Source organism: Piliocolobus tephrosceles, chromosome 11, assembly GCF_002776525.5.
Source record: "Piliocolobus tephrosceles isolate RC106 chromosome 11, ASM277652v3, whole genome shotgun sequence".
NCBI lineage: Eukaryota > Metazoa > Chordata > Mammalia > Primates > Cercopithecidae > Piliocolobus > Piliocolobus tephrosceles.
Genome location: NC_045444.1, coordinates 112,819,898 through 112,838,698, shown reverse-complemented (window position 1 = coordinate 112,838,698; position 18,801 = coordinate 112,819,898).

The window sequence follows — 18,801 nt, the reverse complement described above, 5'->3', positions numbered from 1 at the left end:
CACACATCACATAGCTAGTCCTGCCTAGAAGTTATCTTTGACACTTTCCTTGCCTTCCTGTGTTCCTCTCACCCTTTCCTCCACCTCTGATTCGTGATGCTGATTCTTTCTCTTAAACCCCACTTGAGCCTCTACCTTCTTCCCTATAGCACTAAATTTCATTGTCTTCATTTAGGTCCTCAATATGTGTTTACTTGATTACTACAGAGTCTCCTCTCCCCCTGTTTCTAGTGTCAATTTCCCATAATTGGTGCTATGCATTATTTCAGAAGGAGCTCTTAAAGTGTACTTGTTTATACTACTCCTCTTCTTGTAGCCCTTCAATGACTTCCCATTTCCTGTTGGAATAAAGTTGATTCTTTTTCATGGCATGCAGTGCTCTCAGAACACTGTCCTTTGCCTGTCTCCTTAGCTGTGTCTCTCACTGCCTCTCTGTTAGTGCAGTTTTCCAGTGATGCTGAAATGAACACTGGGTTGACCATTTCATGTATATGCACTTGATAGTCCTCATTCCTGGACTTCCCTTTCCTCCCTTATCTCTCATGATATAGCTTAAGCATGTCCTCCTAGGAAAAGGCTTTCCAGAACTTTCTCTGCTTTTTCCCAAAGGCAGTTGATCATCCCATTCTTTACAGCACTCAGGACTTGTTATATATCTTTATTAAAGACATAAAGCAAATACTGTATTAGGCTAAGCCATTGAAATGGCTGTTTCTGTAGCCCTTGTAGCCATGGTTGGACATCTGCAATTTCTAGTAGCTTGACCTGTACTCTGTTGTGATTTCTGGAAATTTTATTTAATTGTGAGTTAAGGACAGAGACTTTTGTATTAAACATTGTGCTTCCATCATTGAGGATAATACTTGGCACACAGTAGGTGAATGAACTTCATGGAAAGAACAACAAAATGGAGAACATTGTGAGGACATGATTAACCTGAATTGAAAATGGTCACATGTTATAATAAAATTATTTGTTCTAGATAATTGTAGAATGTGGATAGTTTTACATAAAGTGCAATCTCTGAGCCAAAGGAAGCCCAAGTATTTCAGTATAAGGGTTCAACCAATCTGAAATGTTTCTTATAGAGTCCTTGTCAAAACTTTGTTTATAAGGCCAGTTTGTAAAGCTCAAACTTTTACTGTTAAAGGAAAACTGTGAGAATGAAGCTTTCAGGGATTTGAAGTGACTCGTTTTCTTTAGAGCCTAAGCAGATATACCTGTGGGCTTGAAAGAAAGCATTGCCATCTGACACAGGCACCCAGGATACCCAGGATTGATAGATGATGAGAACCCTGGGGATGGCGAAGAAGGACAAAGACCAGCCTTAATGGGCTTTGAGAACCCATTTTGGTGCCACCTTCTAAGAAAAGTCTGTAACATTTACTGATGTTTTGTGGATCGCCATGAAGACCCTACAGTAATTTCTAAAGTTTTCAGATTCTGGTTCTAAATTTAGCCTTAATACCTGCTTCAGGTTCTGTTCATTTTATCACCTTTGAGGAAATTGAAGCCCTGAAGCGTTCTCAGTCTGAATGTTTCTGTAGAAATCCCTCCCAGGAGAGTGCCTAAATAAGGGAAATGAAGCCTACTTGTCTAGGAATAAGGAAGGCATCCTAAGTGAGTGTTTCATGTTCCCACTCCATTGATTTTACATTATTTTGTTTTTCATCGATCATTGTATTCATCACACACAAATGTTGTGCCCAACACTAGTCCATACATTGTGAAATATGGAAAATAAAAGCTCAGATGCATCAAGAAATTTATAATCTACCTAGGATGCCCAATGCAGCCCTCCAGCCTCCCAGTTAGAGAATGATTAGAGGTAAGCTTTTGTGGTACTGAACACCTACATAGGAATTTAGGTAAAGATGTGGTTCCTTTGGGTTGTAGTATCAGAAAAGACATGGAGATGCTGAGCCTCCAGGTGAGCCTGGCACTAAAGAATGGACAGGAATGGTTGCTGTGGGCTTGTTCCCTCAACCATTAGGCTTTGATGAGAGGATGAGGGCTTGTAATAGCTGGGGTTCTCCAGAGAGAAAGAACCAATAGAGATCTATCTATCTATCTATCTGTCTATCAGAGAAGATAGACAGATAGATAGATAAATATAGATGTATATATAGAATAGAAGATATAGACAGATATATATAGAGAGAGAGAGAGAAAGAGAGAGATACAAGACTGGCTTTATTAGGGAAATTGGCTCATGTGATTATGGTGCTGAGAAGTCCAGTGACTGGCTGTGTGCAGGCTGGGGACCCTGGACTGCCAATAGTGTGGCTTAACAAAGTCCAAGATTCCTTCAGAATCAAGGAAGTTGATGGTGTAACTCTCAGTCCCAGGCTGAAGGCCCGAGAACCTGAGGGACCACTGGTGTAAGTCCTGGAGTCCCAAAGCCAGAGAGCCTGGAGTTCTGATGTCCAAGGATGGGAGAATAATATATTCCAGCTGTAGGAGAGAGAGGAAATCACCTTTTTCTTCTTTCTAGGCTCTGGCCGATTGGATGGTGTGCATCTACATTGAGGGTAGATCTTCCCCATTTAGTTCACTGACTTACAGGCCGATATTCTTCAGAAACGCCCTCACAGACACAGCCAGAAATAACCTTTTACCAGTTCTCTAGGTAATCCTTATTTCAGTTAAGTTGACAGCTAAAATTAACTATCACAGTGCTGAAAATCACTGTGGGGTCATGAGATGGGGAGGCGAACGGTGAGTCCAGGGAATCTTTTCATATAAGGGGAAACATAAGACTTCCTGAGAGGCTGATTATAGGCAATCAAGAAAGCAAAATTCAAGGTGTCTAACCTAAAACCTGTCAGAATAGCAGTCCTGCTGGAGTTATTTGGAAACGGTAGTTGACTGGACTTTGTTTTGGGAAGGGGATGTGGCAGAAGGAGAGGATAATGCTTGACATGTAACTAGAGGAGCTGGACTCCAATGGGGAGCAGTGCTTCCCAGCATGTGATTTGAGAAATGTAGATTATGACAGGATGTTAATAGGTGCTACCTAAAGATGGATAAATAAATAAGTAAATAAATAAAAGAGAGAGCTCTATGGCCAAAGACGCTACAAATATTTCGTATAAAACCAGGGCAATTTAGGTTTTTTCTGTTTTTTGTCTGTTTGTTTGTTTGTTTGTTTTGTTTTGGTATGGTAGGACTTCTCAGATTTTCTCTCACGAGAATATTCCCTGTAAGAATAGTCAATGTTCAGCAATTCCTTAAGTTACTCGATAGTAGTCCAGTGGAGCATTCCCTGGGACTGTCATTTTATAGGAGATGATTTATAAAATAACAGAGAATCTCAGAGAATACACTGAGCTAGGCAGTGAAAGTTGCAAGGAGAGAATGCAATGGAGACCATGCATTTTAAGAAGCAGGCAGTCATCACTCCCAAATGATTTGAGAAAAAAAATTTCTCTTCCATCCTTCACTATAAATAAATAAGAGACGTAAAGATAATTTGAGGATGAAAAGTGAGATTAGCAGCTGCCCCAGTAATATCCAGAGACATGGCCAGTGAAGAATCTGTGAGTCCTGGATGATGTAGCTCAAGGAAAGAGGGCTAATGATAGCAAGATAAACAACTAATGTTTACAGCTAGGTGCATATCCAGTTTTATTAGCTGTCAGTTGTTGCTTTTTAAAGCAAATGACAAAGATTTATGACCAGTCAAAGTTATCTGATGTGCAGTTTAAGTTAATTGCTGCCATGTTAGATTTCAGAGCCAGATTCTATTTTGGGAAGACCAATTTGGCAGTTGCCTTAGCTTGTATGTCAAAATGAGCTGCATGTATGTAAGAAAAATGAGCTCCATTAAAGTTGGTTAAAACGCATGTTTTTTACTTTGAAGTGCAAACACACACACATTAGAGAAAGTTTTGCTCTTTTAGGATCTATGTAATATTTGGATTTAGGATTGAATATAGGGAACCACACATTTTGTAAATTCATAACCCTAGGCATCATGAATCTGGAATAGACGAGATGCTTATAATTACCAGAGGAATAATTTTTGCTACCCTATAATACTGTTTTCTATTTTATCTCTTTGGTACCAACACTGAACTTAAGTCTTCTGTTTATTTATCGTAATAGATTATTTTTTTCCTTCCATTGACCCCACTTCCAGATTCACTTTGAAGGATGGGTGGCTGTTGATAAACAAACTCTCAGTGTATTTCTTCTAGAGCAGGGTTGGCAATGCCTTTTAAAATATTTATTTGTGTACTTGATCCAGCCAAGTTGTTCAGAGGTGCACTTTTTTCCATGTGAGTCATAACAAATTCTGTCCCTATCACTGTGCAAACACACACACACACACACACACGCACACGTGCAGACACACAAACTTCTAGCTCACATAGATAAGCTGTTATTCCACTGAAATGAAATAGATACCACAAGTCACACATGAATTATTTTCATTAGGCCTTTCTTATCCCTTTATTGTTGTTAAAAACTGTGAGATTATTAATGGTTTGCAAAATCTATTTTGGGATCTAAAATATTTCAATATATGTTTAAATGTTAGTAGGATAAAACATTATAAAATCTAGAATTATCTTGATTCTTCTGCTTCCCCAATATATTCCTTCTTTTTTGTTTTTTTTTGTATTCTATAGTTAGTGGCACCTGGAATTCCACTTGGGCATGTAATAAATGCACTAAGATTTTCAGGAAATAGAGATGATTGACATCTTGTCCCATCATTAACATGCTCACAGACTGGTGGTGAGAAAAATGGGGAGGGGAGGGTTGCACACATGTATCTCAGCTACACAGACTGTTGTGGCTGTTCTGATGGGATGCTATGGACAATGGGAGAGAGAAGAAAGATGTTGGGGTTTGGGGACACAGGGAGTAGGTTGTAAAGGGCTCATGTTGGGTGTGAGTTCTTGAAGAGTGGGCAAGATTCTGATAGATGGTATAAAGAAAAGGTCACTAGGCAAGGCACGGTAGCTCACGCCTGTAATCCCAGCACTTTGGGAGGCCGAGGCAGGTGGATCACGAGGTCAGGAGATTGAGACCATCCTGGCTGACACGGTGAAACCCTGTCTCTACCAAAAATACAAAAAAATTAGCCGGGCGTGGGGGCGGGCGCCTGTAGTCCCAGCTACTCCGGAGGCTGAGGCAGGAGAATGGTGTGAACCCGGGAGGCGGAGCTTGCAGTGAGCCGAGATCGCACCACTGCACTCCAGCCTGGGCTATAGAAGGAGACTCCGTCCCCTCTCCTCGCCCCCTGAATAAAGGACACTATAGGTAAAGATAGAATGATAAATAAAGTCATATGAATGTCAGAGTAAGGAAGAACCTGTTTAAGAATCTGCACTGTAGGGTGAACAAGACTGTAAGGGGATTTGAGTATTATGCTTAAAAGTTTAGATTTTATTATCTGTAAAAAAAAAAAAAAAAAAAAAAAAGTAGGTAACCATTGAAAGAGTTTAAGAAGGAAAGGGTCACGATTTTACCCTATCTTTCTTAGGTTCTATGGTTGGTAGTAAATATCTAAAGTAGGGCAGTGACTTCTAGAGTGTCAAGGGAGGGGCTGATGAGAGGTAGACTCAATAAAGCCACCTAATTATAAGAAGTAGGCTAGTTCTTTCCTTTCCTTGTTCTGTGATCCAGAATGTGCCAATTTCTAGAAAAAAAAATGTAGTCAGAGCATGAGGATAATAATGGATCTTCTTGATCATCCAGTGAGCCAGTTCAACCTGCTATTTGGAAAATGAGACTCAGTGATTCTCCCAAAGCCTTGTCAATAGAAAGTGACATAATACAGTGAAGAGCCCAGATCATGGCTTGCTTTGAACATGAACCTCTTCCAATTAATAGCTATTTCTCTTGGGCAAAGTTTTTAAAATTACCGAATATCATTTTTCTCTCCAATAAAATGAGAAAATTAATATCTTCCACATTTGAGAATGAAAGAGAAAAGAATATATAGTTACAATTAGTTGGACTGTTTATACGGGCCAAGCACTGTTCTTTGCACTTTAAGTGGGTGAATGCATTTAATGCTCACAGATATATTTATGTTAGACACTATTTCACAGGTTACAAATTAAGACTGAGAGAGGTTAAAAAATTTGATCCAATGTCACATAGCTAGTAGGAGGTAGAGCTGGGATTCAAGCTCTTGAGGATGGTATGTATTAAGTTTTAACAGTTTCTGAAAATATTGGTAGAATTCAGTAAATGACGGCTTTTGTTATTGTTGTTACTGGCTTCCTCTCTCTGCATTCCAAGACATCCTGTCCTTGCCTCCAGATGGAATTCCTTAAAACACAACCTTGATCGTGTTACTCCTAACATCTTTTTTGTTTCTGTTTTCTGTTAATTAAATCCAAACTCTTTAGCATGGTGTTAGATGCTCTCTGTAACTCGGATTCTTTCCTACGTACAAATATTATCTATCATTATTTCCCTTGTCATCTCTTCTGGTGAGTTGGTTTTTGTATGAGGCCATCCATTCAGACAATACCTAAGGGGCCTCTGGGTCACGGAAATGAGTACCCTGGGAACTATGAGGCGACAGGGAGAGGGGGAAACTGGCAAGCAGGGGTGTGTGTAAATACTTCTACTAAGTTCCTGCCAAGGGTGTTCATGGGAAAATGTTTGCTGACCATTGCTGGATCTTTAACTTTTTAAAGTAAAGCTTGGCACTTGAATTTGTATATGAAATGTATCAATTTTTGAATGTTGTCAATTGAATTGAAAAATTAATCTGCAGCATAATTAAAAAGTATATCCATGGGCTGGATTTGGTCTGTGACCTTCCATTTTGAGACTTCTTGTCTCAGTCCTGAGTATAATTCATGTTCCTCCAGCTATCTACGTTTGTTTATACTCTTCCTTTTGTGTAGATTGTTCTGTTGTCGCCATTTCATTCTATCAGAAATCTTCCCTGCCCTTCAGTACCCAGTGCAGGGGCCACCAGAGCCTGCCTTGCTCCAGTGTGTTGACCTCATCTAAACACCACTGGTATTGCTTGCTGTTCATGCCTCTTATTTGATGCTCACAAATTCTTTTGCCTTATCATTATTTTTGTATATGTCTTTGTTTTTTGTTTTGTTTTGTTTGAAATGGAGTTTCGCTCTGTCACCAAGGCTGGGGTGCGGTGGCATGATCTCAGCTCACTGTCACCTCTGCCTCTCTGGTTCAAGTGATTCTCCTGCCTCAGCCTCCCAAGTAGCTGGGATTACAGGCACATGCCACCATGCCCAGCTAAATTTTGTATTTTTAGTAGAGTTGGGGTTTCACCATGTTGGCCAGGCTGGTGTTGAACTCCTAACCTCAGGTGATCTGCCTGTCTTGGCCACCCAAAGTGCTGGGATTATTGGCACCCTGCCTGGATATGTCTTATATTTACTGTTTTGAAAGCCAGATTGTATTTTTTTAGATTACAGTTTAACCATAACTGCAATATCTGTTATGGGGTCTTAGAATAGCTCTTGTACAGAATAAAGTCGTTGAATGAATAAAATGATATATCTCAAAAGATTTTAAAATTACTTTTGTATATATGTGAAAAAATAGCTAAAGTTTTATGTCTTTAATCATAGAATTAACATTATACTACTTAGAAACAAACCTTTATTTGTGGAAAAAACAAACCCAATTTTATTTTCATAACTCTTGGAGAATGGATAGTTATTTAGTATCACATAGTACAAATATTTCATATAGTTGATATGGTATATTACATTTTTAAAGCTTTTTTCCTTCAGGGGTTTTAACCTAATGCATATTCTGTGAGGTTAGGGATCTTTTGAGGTATAATTGCTTTGGAATTGTTGAAGAGGAAAATTGTTCTAAAACATTCTGGAAATGCAATGGGCTGTTTATTCCTCTCTGCTTCACACTGATTAGGCAAGTGTTGTAAGATCTTAGGCTTACCTTATAAAGATGCTAAGTTCTCAAATTGCCTAGGGTAAATGAAATATAAATGTATTCTCAGAGCAATTACTTGAAAATTCTCACATTTAATCCTAGGTTATGAGTGTGGACAGAGAAAAAACAAGGCAAAGAGCTATAGAGTTTCAAATAGGAGTTTAGCAAAAATTATATATAAGGCATATATAGCTATATATGAAAGTTTAAAACATCTTTTTATTCTAAGGAGTAGCATAACATATTTATCTAAATCACACTATAGAAAGAGGGAAGATTCCCAACATCTGTTGGACATATTAGTACAGGGATGTTTGAGCTGGTCAGCCCTATAATATTTTGCTTTCTATTGCATGAAATAACACACATATGGCAGTTTGTCTGTGTGCTATAACAAGTTCCCTTTCTGACTGAGATTTGTGAATATTTCCAGGGGCTGATCACACTTGTTAAAACAAGGGGGAAATTCCTCTTAGATGAAAGAGTATATAACTTTAAGGACTGGTGGAGTAATGTACTAAGTTCTTAGATGTGAACTCTAGAAAAAGCTGTGACTTTCAGAAGGTAACTGATAATAATGTCCACTGTTCAACAACATCTTTGTGCCCAAATAAATTTGTACCTGATAATCTTGGAGTATTTTTTTAATTTGAAAAAAATGCAGTCACTGCTTTATGCTTCACTGAAGCAAAGTTTGAAATGAAAGAAAATGAATCTCTCCCCTTTTTCAATAGCATTTATTAATCCCCTACTATATTCTGGTCATTGTGAGCTCTAGAAATCAAGTGAAAAGCACTTTCACTTGATTAAAAAAATCAATAATAGAATAAAAAAAGTTCTCGGCGATTGTAATGCAAGATGATGATTGTCATAATTAATGCAGAAAATGCAGGAGAATGCAATCTGCACTTTCTTTGGGAAACCAGAAGAACAGGAGCTAGGACTTCCAAGATGTATAAGGATATGCTTGGGAGCTCAGGCATGAGAGGACAATGCAGGCAGAGGAGCCTTAAGTGCAAAAGCCTAGAGGCTTGATAGTCAACCCAGGTCTGGTTCAGAGAAGGGCTAGTAATTTGGTGTGGTCATATGAGTGAGTGTGAGGGATGAGGCGAGTCAGAACACAATGGACATCATGTATCCACCAAGGTTTGCTAAAATGTATCCTGGAGGGGAATATTTCTATTGCATTTGGATAGCTTTTAAGAGCAAAGTTATAACACTTAAAAGGAGGGTTAATTAATATGATATTTCGATGTATGTCTGGTTCAAGTATCAGGTATTGGTCTGCTTTCAGTTTTCTGCTTTCGGTTAAAATTTAGAATTTATGCCTAAGTCAATGAAGCCTGTTCATGATTGTGTGCATGTGTGTGTGCAGGTGTGTGTGGTGTGTGTTCTCAAGGTAATAGAGAAGATATGGATAGACAGAGGAGTCAAGTAACCTTTCAGAGAGGTCTTACAGATTAATTCACTGTGGTTGCAGCACAGTAGGGTTTTGAGAAAATAATCTTAATGTGGAGGGACACTGTTTTGGGTTAGGGAGAAAATCATCTAATAGGGATTGGATAATGTGAGGAAGAGAAAAATATAGAAATGAGTTGAAAGAGATAGCCTGTGCAAGAAATGGATAGAGGATCTGTATTTGGATTTACAATCCCTTTTTTTGGCAAGTAGCCCCACTGCCTACCATCTGAAGACACTGGGGCTTGGAGAGATTCAGAACTTGTCCCAGAGTCTGACACCCAGCAAATAGCAAAGCTTCTTTCACACCCAGGAAACCTGTCTCCCGAACATACTCACATTAACCACTTCGGCATTTTCCACTCTAGACCTGTCTTCTGTTCCATTGTATTCTTTGTCAATACAGTAGCTGTATTGTTTAGTTACAGGTTACTGACATTTGTCAATAGAACCAGACTTGTGAAAGCTCAAAGGCTTAATGAATAAAATGATTAAATACCACATGTTAAGACAAGAAGCTGTCTTCTTAGTGTGCTTCAAGTGTAGCAGTTGGAATGAAAGTCTATTCAGACCAATCCTCATCCTTCCCCTGGATATTAGAGACTGAACCTGGGAAAGAAAGAGCCATTTTTGCTCTTTGACAAAAGGCTATAAAGATGTGATCTTAGAACTGTTGGGAGCCATAACCTTCACCAAGCAGAGGCATGAGAGTAGAGATCTACCTGCAAAGAGATGTACAGATGAGATTTGAAAAGAGAAGGGTCCGACTGTGCCCCAGGTATTCAGTCCTTGTCATACCTTAGTTTAGAAGACCGTTTCCTTTTCCAATATTTAACTATGTGAATCCATCAAATCCCTTTTTCAACTGAGTTACCTACTGAATTGGATACTTTGTAGCCCTAACTCTGAATATTTGACTGAATATATTCCTCATTCTTAAAATAGTTCAGTACTTAAAATTTATATTTTCACTGCATATTATACCTATAATTTAGGTATAAAAATAATTAGGCGAAATGAACTGATACCCAATGACGCTACTCCAAACAATTTTCTTTCTTTGAGCTAGTACAAGTAAACTTGTATTTGTTACTTGGCATTTAATAATCCAACACTCAATAGGGTTTTCTTGATTGACAACAAGTGAAAATGTGAAAGAAAGATATACTGAATAAATGACTCAAAGAGAATAGGAGAAATAGTCCTTATAAAATGGGGTTAAAACCCCACTTTAATGAATTGCTTTTGACACCTTCTCTAGCAAATTTAAATGGTTAGACTAATTAGGCTTTAAGGTGCTGAAAAACTTTAGGATGCCCTTTGAGTGTGATATTAAAACTAGGTAATACATGTAATGCAATAGTATTGACCAACCAGAATGAATGTTGCCCTTCAACAACTGATATATGGCCTTATCGGTGTGGCAGGTATGGCCTGAACACAGTAACACTTACTGAACACAGGCTGGTCCTCATTCCAGCTTCTAACCTTTTCATGAAAGGTTACTTTACTCCTCTGTCCATCCATATCTTCTCTGTTACCCTGAGAACATCCTGCTATCTCACACACCTGCACACACACGCACATAATCCTGAACAGGCTTTATTGAGTTAGACATAAATTCTGTTTTCACTAAAAGCAGAATTGGTCCCATGGGTTTAACAAACACATGTTTTTCCTATTAAGGTGAGGGCGGCTTGCTTTAAAATTTAAGCAAGCGTTCTGTGTTGTATGACTATCATTTGACTATTTTTGGCACCTTAATAACCATTATTTATGCAATCCTCCTTATAGTAAAATGTCTTCTATGTCTCTCAAGACAGCATAGGATTCCCTGGGTCCACAAGAAAACCCATTTGACCTCAGTAATACTGTTTCCCATAGGAAGTTCAAAGTGGTTTGGACTTCATGCTTTATGTTTGAAGGTGCTACTGTTGCTGATTTTAGCTTTTGTACTTGGCCTGCTCACTAGCAGAGAGATATGTATGAATTATTAAAGGCAAGGGTGATTTGAATGCTTCACCTTTGACCCCGGAGCTAAGCGGCCCCCAAAATGAGAGCCAGTTTAGGGAGTAATTTAGTGAAAAGTAGCTCTTTAGTGTGTTCAACATGTAACTCAGGAACTCATGCTCTTTCCTCACAAATTCTGTCCCAGGCTTGACTGTTAGTCATTATAGAGAATTTTGACATGTGCATGATTATGATAAAAAGTTTAGTGCACTGTGGTTGAAGCACAGCAGGGTTTTGAGAAAAGATTCACAAGGTGGAGGGACACGGTTTTGGGGTAGGGAGAAAGCCATCTAACAGGAGTTGGATAATGTGAGGCAGAAAAAAATCTAGAAACAAGTTGAAAGAGATAGCCTATGCAAGAAAAGGATAAAAGGGCAAAAAAATACAGATTAATAAGGATGACAGCAACGAGGCTGATATTGTATGAAGAGGACAAAACCATTAGGTTTACAGAGAAACAATCCTAGAACTGTTTTACTTCCTTGTAAATGAGTCTCCCCAAGAATGAGACTTGAGGCATTCAGGGTGATGGAGAAAAAGACCAAATAATTGGGGGCTTTGGAGGACACTCAGAAATTCACTTACATTGATTCCCTGACTTCCCCTAAGGGAGGGAGAACATGAAAGTTCTTCAACTCCAAGGAGTTCCAGCAGAGATCCAACATTTTTCTATTAATCCTGTAACAAGAACTTACTGAAATCTAGAAACTCTGCTAGCCACTTCAATAAAAAAAGAAATTCAGATTGTTCCATTCATCCAGTGACACAGGAAAAATACTGTTAAAAAGACAGCAAAACAAATGCTTGCATTCACACTCCTTCCTATGTGGTAAGGCAACAAACACATGGGAAACCAAATCAGCAGTAATGGGGTTACGGCCCCCAACTAATGTGCTGCAATGAATGCTCAAAACTATCAATCTTCTCTGCATGTTTGTAGTTTCAAACAGCTCCAGAGATAAAAATTATTTGTATTAGTTCTTCCTTTATCAGTGGCATTAAGGTTTGTAGAAATGGGAAAGTATGAATTGTAGGTGGAAAAGTATACAGTTTTCCTATGAGGCTGGACTTACAGGACATCCTGTAAAATACGTGTTTACTGTTATGGAGAGACAAAGGACCTAATGTAGGGAGGAAAGAAGAGAGGTTGAAAAAAATAAAATTAAAGCATTTTATGAATCAGGCAGTTCGTACTTCATTGTGCTTACATACTGGTAGGATATTATGTTAAGCACAGCTTATACCAGGAATCAATAAACTATGGTTCAAGGACCAAATCCAACCAACCATTTGTTTTTATCAACAAAATTTTATTGGATAAAGCCATGCTCACTGGTTACACATCTTCTGCCACTGTGTAATGGCAGAGTTGAGTAATCGCTACAGAGAACATATGGCCTGCAAACCTAAGATAGTTACTACCCATCCATTTACAGAAAAAGTTTATAAGCCCCTGCTTTAGATAGTTTGAGGCTGCAATACTTAGAGGTATTCCTAAGGATTTACAGTCATAGGTAGACCACAATGAGTGGGTCTCCCTATAGTCTTTGGGAACGGTTGAGATGAAGATGAACTTTGAGTGTAGGTTGAAAGATGACCAGGAAAAGGTCTATGTGTTCTAATGGTGCGTGTTGAAGGGGCAGGGCCCAGCGTGCTGATTCTCAGCTGCTGCCTGCAGGATCCTTGTGATTTGCTGACCTCAGATCTGCTTTCCAGCCAGCTTTCCCTTCATTCTTGCCACATGAAACTTTAGCCACCTGCCCCAGCATCAGTGAGGGCCCCCCAGAGCTAGGGGCTCAAACTGATTAGCCCAATTTGTTATACTTGAGAATTTGGTGGTGGGAAGTCATACAAAAATGGTACACTGTTAAACACAGGCACTTACTGAACAGGGTGTTATGGGATGAAATACCCATCATGTGATGCATACAAAAGGCATAACATATGTAACTTGAGGGAGAGCCACCAGCTGGTGTTATGAGCCAGGAATTCCCAAGAATGATGGGATTTGAGACAGGCTCTCAGGAATGGGGAAATATGGGTATATGGAGAAGGGTGGAATATTCACACTTGTGAAATCAGTGGCAATTTCCTCTTCTCTAGAACAGAGCTAAGCAACAGCTGGCTGACTTCCTACAGAGAACAGCCTTTGTGCACAGGGACTAAAGACATGGTCGAGGCGTTATACTCTAGGATTAAACAACCTCAGACCTTAAAGATATGGAATTTCTCAGCACAATTCTCACTATTGTTCATTCAGGAATTTTTATTTGTCTGATCACATTTCTCCCCAGTGCTATTACAATGTAAAGCCACAGGAGATATTTTGCAATTTACACATTGACAAAGAAAGAAACGCTTATTCATAAATCCATTTAAATGAAATTCACATGGAATGAATTAAGGTAGAAACAGCAATAAGCTTATTTTCAAGGTAGGGAAATTGAGGTGTGAGAACAATTTCCCAGAGTGACAATTAGTGCCAGATTAGTTACTGAACTCAAGTCTATTAACTTGGAGTGCATAGAGCTGATATAGAGTCACTATGCATGAGTGAGACTTAGTTGAGATATTTTTTCAAAATTTCCTTTTTGGTTGGTGAATATTCACTGCTTTGAGTTCCAAAAGGCTGAGGTGACTCTAATTCTTGCTTTTGCCAGGAAAGTCCTGGTTTACACCTGTCATTCTCAAAACTGCCCCAGTTTGGGTGATAAATTATACCCCATACCCCCTTGGACCTCTTTAAAAACTAGCAAGTAGTTGATGGGGGTTTAATGCCCACATAGTCAGGGACTATGGAGGGGAGCATGGCCCACACGGTGTCCTAGCCTAAGCAGTTATTAAATATTTTCAATATTGCTCCTATTGGCTTAGTGTTATTCAGAGTCACAAATTCTCTAGGTGGCTCACATTCATTCTCCTGCATCCTGTGGCTTTGACAGCACCCTGCAGAGGGGAGGACTCTTATGAACTGTGTCCAGTGTCTTCTTGTGACCTGCATAGCTCTGAGGATCTGGTCCAGGTGATCCATCCACACCTCTCACCAGCCCACATCTCTCACTAGTCCTCATTCTCTGTGCTCTTGCCTGTGGGCCTCCTTTCAGTTTCATGAGAGCAACTCTTCTCCCACACTCTTACTCTGCCTCTAATGTTCCTTCTCCCTCCTCATCTAGCTAAGGCATCCTCTAGACCCCAGCTCTGTTATCCCTTCCTCAGGCAAGCTTTCCCTGACCTACTGTGGTAGCAAAATTCTAAGATGACCCTGCAATGGTTAATACTGAGTGTCAACTTGATTGGATTGAAGGATGCAAAGTAATGATCCTGGGTGTGTCTGTGAGGATGTTGCCAAAGGAGATTAACATTTGAGTCAGTGGGCTGGGAAAGGCAGATCCTCCCTTAATGTGAGTGGGCACCATCTAATCAGCCATCAGTACAGCCAGAATATAAAAGCAGGCAGAAAAACATGAAAAGGCTAGATTGACATGGCTTCCCAGCCTAGATCTTTTTCCCGTGCTGGACGCATCCTGCCCTTGAACATCAGACTCCAAGTTCTTCAGCTTTGGGAGTCGGACTGGCTTCCTTTCTGCTCAGTTTGCAGATGGCCTATTGTGGGACCTTGTGATTATGTGAGTTAATACTACTTAATAAACTCCCCTTTATATATAATATACTCTCCTTTATATATAATATACTCATATATATATGTGTGTGTATACACACACACACACACACACACACACACACACATATCCTATTAGTTCTGTCACTCTAGAGAACCCTAATACAGACCCCAAAGACCTTGGCCCCCTGGTATACTCACATCCTCTAGTTATTCACAGAAACTGACCTAGGTACTGCTGTGAAGAGATTTTGCAGACATAATTAAGTTCCCAAATCAGTGGATCTTAAGATGAGGAGATTACCTTTGGTGAGCCTAACCCAATCAAGTAATTGCTAAAGAGGGTCTGGGTTCTTCCAGAAAAGAAAGATTTAAATCAGGTAAGAAATACTACATGAGGGACGTTCCCTGTTACTGGCTTTGAAGGTGGTGGAGACCATGTGACACAGTGTGGGTAGCTTCTAGGACTTCATCACTGATATCACTGGGCTGTGTTCCCACCCAAAATCTCATCTTGAATTGTAATCCCCATAATCCCCACGGTGTCAAGAATGGGACCAGGTGGAGGTAATTGGATCATGGGGGCAGTTTCCCTCATGCTGTTCTTGTGTTAGTGAGCGAGTTCTCACGAGATCTGATGGTTTTATAAGCATCTAACATTTCCCCTGCTTGTTCCTACCCCGTCCTGCCGCCCCATGAAGAAGGTGCCTGCTTCTCCTTTGTCTTCCACCATGATTGTTAGTTTCCTGAGGCCTCCCCAGCCACGTGGAACCGTGAGTCAATTAAACCTCTTTCCTTTATAAATTACCTGGTCTTGAGCATTTCTTCATAGCAGTGTGAGAATGGACAAATACAATCGCAGTCCCCAGCAGTAAGCCTGTATGGTAGTCTGCATGGCTGCCATAGCAAAGCACCACAGACTAGGGGCTTAAACAGCAGACTTTTTTTTTTTTCTCACAGTTCTGAAGGCTGGAAGTCCCAGGATAAGGTCCGTCAGGGTAAGCTCCGGCAGGGTCAGTTTCCCGTCAGACCTCTCTTCCTGGCTTGCAGATGACAGCATTCTCACTGTATCTCCACGTGCGTTTCCTCTGTGCTCCAATGGGGAGACAGAGAATCTGTCTTCATCTGTTTATAAGGCCATCAATAGGCAAATAGGATCATATTTAACCTTAATTACCTCCAAAGGCCCTCTGCCCAAATGCAGTCACATTGGAGGTTTCAACAAATGAATTTAGTGCAGAGCAACCATCTAGCAAACAGGACCTCGTTCCTATGACTGCAAGAAACAGATCTTTTCCAATATCCGAGTGGAGGTTCTAAGTGAATCTTCTTCGGAGCCTCCAGACTAGAACTGAGTGTGACCAAAGCCTTGATTTTAGCCTCTGAGACCCTGAGTGCAGAACCCAGTCCTACCATTCCTGGAATTCTGAGCTACACAAGTTTGAGATAATATTGTTTTAAGCTGCTAACTTTGTGGTGGTTTGGTGCAATGTGAGAGAAAACTACTACACGCACAGGCCAGTTCACACACCTTTCTTCCCCACTCATACAACCATACTCTTTCCTTTTGCTACTTTCATTCAATTTGCAGTTATATATTGAGTTGTGTGGTATGTTGAATAATGTTGCCCCAAAATTCCTGCCCACTGGGAACCTTAGAATGTGATCTTATTTGGAACAAGGCCTTTGCAGATGTAATTAGTTAAGGATCTTGACATAAAATCATCCTGGAGTTAGAGTGGACCCTGAGTCCAGTAACTGATTTCCTTATAAGAAGTGAAAACAGAGGTACACAGAGAAAAAGATGATGTGAAAGTGGAGGCAGAGATTGGAGTGAAAATGTCTAGAAGTAAAGGAATTCCAAAACTGGAAGAGGCGAGGAAGGATTTTCTCTCAGAAACTTCAGAGGAAGGCCAGGCATGGTGTCTCATGCCTATAATTCCAGCAATTTGGGAGGCCAAGGTGAGTGGATCACTTGAGGTCAGGAGTTCAAGACCAACCTGGCTGACATGGCGAAACCCTGTCTCTACTAAAAATACAAAAATTAACTGAGCATGGTGGTGGATGCCTGTAATCCCAGCTACCTGGGAGGCAGAAGTGTGAAAATTGCTCGAACTTGGGAGGTGGAGGTTTCAGTGAGCCGAGATTGTACCACTGCACTCCAGCCTGGGTGACAGAGTGAGAATCCATCTGAAAAAGAAAAAAAAAAAAAAAAAAAAAGAAACTTCAGAGGAAGCACGACCATGTCAGCATCTTAATTCCAGGCTTCTGCCCTCCAGAACTGTGAGAGAGTAAATTTCTGTTAAGTCACCCAGGATGTGACTACATTGTGTATACTCACTTTCAATTTTTGAACTCTCCCTACCAACGCTCTTCAGTTAAGGGAATGTATATTTTTGTCCAGCATGGTATCTCCAGTACCTTTCCCAAAATAGGTACTTAATAAATAAATCATCATCTAATTAACGAAGATATGAATGGAAAATCAGTGAGCACTTTGCCTGACCTCTCATTAGTTGATTTTCCATTTCAACAAGCTAAGGAATACATATCTGAGAAGGAGTACACAGCACAAGTCCAGGTTTGAAGTCAGTCAGAAAACTATATATGTGGAGACCACAGCCTCTCATATTCTCTTTCTACAACAGAAACAGCAATGGTCTTCATTTATTTCCATACGGGGCCAGGCATGATATTTGACAAAAGTCCAGTCCTGGATGTCTAAGGTAATGTGGACTATTATGAGAGCCTCTGAAGCTAGCCCCATTGTAGTCAGGCTCTGAGGCTGCACTCTGCAGAAACTGGCCCTAACACAGACAACAATAGGACAACCTATGGGTACACACTGAGTAAGCTACAGAATTGAAGGAAGAGTTGAGCTAAGCTAGCCTTCTGGAAGTGCAGGAACTGAGGCTCCATTGGGTAACTGGCAGTTTAGAAACAGGCTGTCTTGCCCTCCCTTTGGGGCTCTATCTTTGGATCACACAGCTGCAATCACCCTTTGTGTCTCAGAGCTAAAGATTACATTTTCCAGGAGAGGAAATCTGATTGACTAACTTGAGTCACATATTCACTGCTGTGATCAGAGCCTGTAGTTGGCAGTTCCACTAGACTTTGTGAGGTAGGGAAGTTCCGCACATAAAGATGGTGTTCCCCGAAGACAGAGATAGGATGCTCGGCAGACAACCAGGCCAACTTCCTCTAAACTCTTTATGTCAACTCATCCTCAAACCACAGTGACCCGAAAAAATATTTGTTCTGTTATTTCATCTGCTCTTCTAAAATGCACCTCCTCTTCTGGTATCAGGACCTCTTTACTCCTTGGGCAACCTTCTCTACAGTCATGTGGTATCAGTGGAGCTCCGGGAATGCACAGGTGACCCTGGCCAGACAAATCCAGACCAAGGAGCTTCAGGTTCCTTGAACATATTAGAGAAAAAACACTATTTTTTCTTTGGAGGTTCCTAAGAATATAGGGTGTAACTCTTCAAAGTCTATTACCACACAAAATGAAATGCTTGACTGAGAGTGAAGGCCACACAAGATAAAATTTGAGTCCAGGGCTGAGGAGAGCAAGATTGAGCTACAATGATGCCATTCATGTCCTAGATCTGACCCAAATACTGAGCTTTCGGGTGAGTGAGCCTCCATCCTTCCGTCCTGCCCTCCTTCCGTCCTGCCCTCCTTCCCTCCTTCCTTCCTTCCCTCCCTCCCTCCCTCCCTCCCTCCCTCCCTCCCTCCTTCCTTCCTTCCTTCCTTCCTTCCTTCCTTCCTTCCTTCCTTCCTTCCTTCCTTCCTTCCTTCCTTCCTTC